The 5,750-nt window shown below is 37.7% G+C and overlaps 1 pseudogene across 1 annotated transcript; it reads right to left on the bottom strand.

The window, feature by feature from the left end:
• Positions 1 to 1,108: 1,108 nt before the first annotated feature.
• On the bottom strand, positions 1,109 to 5,428 carry LOC309654463 (structural maintenance of chromosomes protein 2 pseudogene; annotated as a pseudogene). The gene has a single exon. The product of its transcript is annotated as a structural maintenance of chromosomes protein 2 pseudogene (transcript).
• Between the last annotated feature and the right edge of the window lie 322 nt (positions 5,429 to 5,750).

Raw genomic sequence — 5,750 nt, 5'->3', positions numbered from 1 at the left:
TAGCTTCTTGCATAATTGTGTATGGTTAAATAATTATAATAAGTCTTTTAGTTCATGTTATTTCAAAATTCCTGATTAAATATAACTGATACAGACTTTGAGTCTGAACGCCTTATCAAGTGGGGTATCCCATGGTATCCAGCAAAACCATAACTTATTATTCAAGTTTAGATTCCTTGAACAGGTGTCATGATGACAAAGGGTGAGAACAATTCCTGGAACACCGTTACTGATTAAGCCTGGGTGGAGACTAGTGGGCCTAGAGACAAAACTCACCTCCTTTGCTATTTCGTCCATGTCTTATTTTGCATAAGCTTATTTATCTTTCTATGTTTGATTCCTCTGAATTTTACAGATTAAGAGGGGATTGAGTTTGAGAACTGTTGCAAGAAAAAAAGGGCTGGGGTAAAGCCAGCATTTAACAAAATGCTGCCTGGCATTATAAACAATTAAAACATTTTACCATCATTTTAGTTTATGTTTTATATTATTCTGTATTAAACTCCATGTTCAAAACACTGAGATCTCATCAGCACAAGATGCTGTTGTACCTGCAGTGGGAGATCTCTTTGTTTTCTTAACTGTCTTTAACTGCCTCTGATCATGGACTGTTAAGTCCAAATGGGAAGCCCAGAGGAGCTGGATTTACTTCCTTCTTCTTCATTTGTGTGGCTCTTATTTGTTCTCCAGGACTCAAGTCACATATTAGGAAGGATGGAAAATTATCTTCTGGGACCAGCTGGAGATTGTTTCACTTCTTAATTGAAATCCATCAATGGTATTTAAGTATTCTAGGAGCCCTCTAAATAATAGATTAAAAATTACATGTGCACATACAACTTCTCTTCCTTTTTGGGGGAAAATGTTCATATCATTTATCAGATATCAAGTTTTTCCACTATGGCTCCACCTGAATCTGTATTTAACTACAAAGAGCAGGTGGGTGAGTTGAATGACTTCTTAAGGGGTCATGGTTTTTATCCTAAAAGTGTGTCTTCCCTAAATAACTACTGCTCATGGCTCCAATTATAAATAATTTTAAACATTTTGACCAATTATTATTAAAATGAGTATGATTTTTTTTTTTTTTTTTTTTTTTTTTTACTAAGCATACAGAAACATGATATTCAAACATCATTAAAATGACAGAAATCTTTTAAGATCTGCTTCCCATCTGAGTCTAAATCAAGGATCTGGCATTGTCCTCAAGGAACTAACCACAAATAACTCAGTGCATGCCTAATAGCTTTCTTTGTGTTCCCTTTGTTGGTCCAGCTACTTGCTTTATAATTCTTCCTTACCTGAATGACATTATTAGCAATAGAAAACACACAAATATTACCGTAGGAATTAGCTAATTATTAAAAGCTGATTATCAGCTATATTTATCCTATAATTTAATTTCATCTGTTTCTTTGTAATTTTGCTTTTACATACAAAATTTACCACCAAATATGTATCTCTGGCTCCCTAATATATAAAAGACTTGTGTAAGAAAAAACATTTGATGACATACATAAAATCACAATCACAGTAATTGGACCATAGTTAACACTAATTCAGAACAGAGGAATTTATGCTCATTTATAAGTGATTATATAAAGGAAGAGAAAATGGGTTAGGTAACAAAATGATACTAAATTTTTTATATGAACAAATTACATCAATCCCAAGTTCTTAAAAAGTTTATGTTTAAAAAATAGGTCAAGGTGAAAGAATAAATTTGTACTTTTAACTTCCATATGTGATCATTTGGGTCCTTTTGCCTTGGATTTGGTTTCCTTTGGAACTTTTCCATTTTGACACTGAGTAAATCTGGCTACTGTAGAAACACCATCCACAAACTTGGTTTTGAAAAGGACGTTTGCATTGTTGAACATACCTTCCTTTAGGGACACCACAATGAACTGAGAATGTGTGAAATGAGTATGTAGCATCTGTCCAATATTCTGAGTATGAGAAAGATCCAAGGCTGCATCTACCTCATCCAGGATGTAAATTGGGGCAGGTTTGAAGAGGAGCATGGACAGTATTAATGACAAAGCCACTAAAGACCTCTGACCACCACTAAGTTCAGTTAGGTTTTCTTTCCAAGTATTTCCTAAGGCAACCTTAAACTCCAGACCATCCAGTACATTTTGCCCTTCTGGTGGTGCAAGCATAGCATTAGCACCGGGCAAAAGAATGGAAAAAATAGATCCAAAGTCCTTGTTCACCTTTTGCCAAGCAATATTTAGGGCTTGGTTTTTCTTCTGGTCAAGGTCTTCTATAGTTGCAAGGATTTTTGATTTGTCATTTTCTACAATTCTCTTCTTCTTCATCAAGTCATTATACCGCTCTTCAGCTTCTGTCAGTACATTCATAGCTCTCATGTTGACATTTCTTCCTAGTTTCTCCTTCATTTCTTGCAACTTCTGAAGTCTCTGACCAGCTTCTTTTGGGTTGTTAGTTTTAAAATCATAGGTGCTATTGGGTTGCCCAAAGAGGTGCTTCTCTGCATTAATCCAGTCATAATCTTTCAACATTTTGGACACCTTTGCAGCAGCATCTTCAGCTTCCCGTTTATGTTTGCTGATGTTGTGGTCCAGTTCCTTAATTTTAAGCTGAGATTCATTGTTTTGCTCCTTATGTTTTGCTACTTCTGCATATTTAGCTTTAACTATGCTGTCTTGGGCTGTTATCACTTCTTTTTGCTTGGTCACCTCTTCTTGAGCTTTATTTACTAACTCCTTATTTTTAGCCACCTCAGCTGCCATTACTGCAATCTGACCTTCATAGGATTTGATAGCTTCATTTACAGCCTCAAGCTGTTGTTCATTGGATGCATGCTCTCTCTTGAGCTCTTCTAGCTCCAGGGTGATAGCTTCAACTTCCTGTTGTTTTTCTTTCATTTTCTTGGTAGAAGCATCTGCTTTAGTTTTGGCACAATCTAGTTTCTTCTGTGCATCCTTCAGTTCTCTCTCTCTTTCAGCTTCTGCGTTTTTCATTTTATTCTCCAATACTTCGTATTTTTCTTCTGCTTTTTTTTAAATTTCTTTGGTGTTTTTTAAGGTCTCCTCACTTTCCTCAATGATTTTTTTAAGAGCATCTAATTCTTCTTGTTGCTTGTGATATGAGCTTTGCTGAAGCTTGGTTTGTAATAAATCTGCCTCCTCAGTTTTCATCTCCCACTGCTGTTTTAGTTGGCGATACTTTTCAGCAGTGTTTTTAAGACCTGATAATTCCTCTTCTAGAGCCTGTAGCTCATTCTCCTTGATTCTCAGCTCATCTTGAACATCTTTGAGTTCTTGAAACTTGGTTAAAATAGAAGCTGCCTGGGATCGAGCACCTCCACTCAACATCCCGTGAGGATCAAATACATCACCTCCTAGAGTTACGGTTCTAGTCATTATCCTTTTATCGAAAGCTACTTTTTTTGCATTATCCATATTGTCACAAATAAATGTTGTTCCAAAGACAAATTCCATTGCTTTCTGAAGTTCTGGTTTGTATTCAACCAGGGAAAGAGCCACATGAACATTATCAGGGCCAACAAGATTCTGAGCAACCCTCAGAGTTTCTGGAGCAATACATCTGGCTGAAATTTTATTGAGTGGAATTATAGTGTATCTACACTTCAATTCCCCCTTTTCTAGTAGCTTTTTTCCAGTAACCTCTGTGTCTACTACAACATTGTAGAGTCGGTCCCCAGCCACCAATTCTAAAGCTGTGGTTGCAGAAGTATCTTTCACACTAATCAGTGAAGCTACAAGTCCTTTCACACAATTTCTATTCCAGTTCTTCTCTGGATCCCTGTAGGCAAATCGAAGATTGGGAAATCTGGCCAAGAGAGCTTCATATGTTTCTTTCAATCTACTGATATCACGAGATAGCTGCCTGCGCCTTTCCAGAAGGCATTCCTCCTTGTTTTCTTCATAATTTAGCTTTTTCATTTCGGCTTCAAGTTTTTCTCTAAGTTTCTTCACAGCTTCTAAAGCTTCTTGATCCTTCCTATAGCCACCATCCATCTTCTTAATTTCTGTTTGTTTAGTCTTTAATTCTTGTTGGGCATGTTTCAACTTCATCTGAGCCTGTTTGGCTTCTGTCTGAGCTATACTTATGTCATTTTTACAGGCCATCATTTGACCAGCAAGAGTTGCTTCTGCTCCATCTTCATTACTGGACAGGCCAGCAGAAACAGCATTGAAGTGCTGCTGTGCAGCAGCCAAAGCTTCAGCATCTTTATTACTTGCTTCTTGAAGGGCACTCAGCCCATCTGTTATCTTTTTAACCTCTTTTTCCTTTGCTGCTATAGTTTTAGAATCCTCTACCATATTTTTTTCCAGCTCTTTGCGTTTGTTCTTTTCACTTGCCAGATTTTTCTTCTTGAAATCAAAGGCACTTTGAGATTTAGTATTAACTCGCTGAGCTTCTGCAAGAGCATCTTCTAAAGATCGGAGTATACCTCCAATTTCCTTATCTTTTCTTTTTTCCAACTCTTCTATTTCATGACTAAGTGCTTTTATTTTTTTATCATTTTCAGACAATTCTTCTTGAAGCTTCACAATTTTATCCTGCATTTCTTTTAACTCCTCAGCTGAGCGTTCTTTGGTATCTTCAGCCAGCAAAAACTGATAAGCAATATATAAACGACTCAAATGTTCTATTTCTCTCATTAGCTTTTGGTACTCCAAGTAGGAAGATCTTTCCTCTTTTAATTTCTGAATGGTTGGAGTGATTTCTTCTTCAAGTATCGTCTTAATTTCTTTCAGCTTAGCCTCCTTTTTTTCTATAGTCTTCTGGGCAGCTGTTTTTTTGTATTCATACATCCTGGTTCCAGCTGCTTCTTCTATCATGGACAAAATCTCTGGAGGTTTCATATTCAACACTTTTGTAATTCGGCCCTGCCTTGTTACTGTAATTTCATCATGAACCTCAAATCCTAAAGGACTCTGCTTTTTGTCAGAATTATCAAAGGTGATTGACACGGAGGCTTTGGTAATACCAGCCTGCCCATTTTTGTAAACTAAATCTTGTAAATTAGAAGCCCGAACCTGAGACAGGTTGGAGATGCCCAGCAAAAAGCAGATGGAGTCCAATATGTTGGATTTCCCACTACCATTTAAACCAGTGATAGCATTGAAAAGGGGGTCAAAACCATTGACTTCAGTCCTCTGAGCATAGGACTTGAATCCCTCAAGAATGATTGACTTAATGTGCATTTTCACTACTGACTCGGACAGGCAAATCTCTGCTAGAAATCAAGCAAGCCACAAAGCAGTTCTGCCTCACCGCTGCGTCAGGCCGCCTGGGCTTGCGGCGCTCCCAAAGCTCTTCCTAGTCACTAGGGCGGAGAGTGGGCCAGCCTTGCCCCGCTTCGGGCGCTACGAAGCGAATTCCACCATAGCGGATACAACACTCACCCCGCGCTCTGCAGCGGAGAGGAACTATTTATCAAAATGAGTATGATTCTTATTTGTAACCAAAAACTATGTACATAATTTAAGCTCATTAAAGAACTACTAGTATTAGTACAATACATAGACTAAAATGTATCAAGTCAAGTTTATCCTGGATCTGTAGAAAAATACAGATAAAATACAGACAAAACTTATCTTGTCCTGATGCTCTCCTTAGGTGAGTTTATTCACCTCTGTGGCTTCAACTGCAGCTTAAATGCAAGTGATCCCAACATATATGTCCAGGCTCATGAAAATTCTCCACTGAATGTCCCCGAACAGGTGAACTCCAGAGACTTGAGGTCTGTGCTG

The sequence above is a fragment of the Balaenoptera physalus genome (assembly GCF_965194825.1).
Source record: "Balaenoptera physalus genome assembly, chromosome: 2".
In the NCBI taxonomy this organism is placed as follows: Eukaryota; Metazoa; Chordata; class Mammalia; order Artiodactyla; family Balaenopteridae; genus Balaenoptera; species Balaenoptera physalus.
The sequence above is the reverse complement of the archived record's forward strand: the minus strand, read 5'-3'. Positions and strand labels throughout refer to the sequence as shown.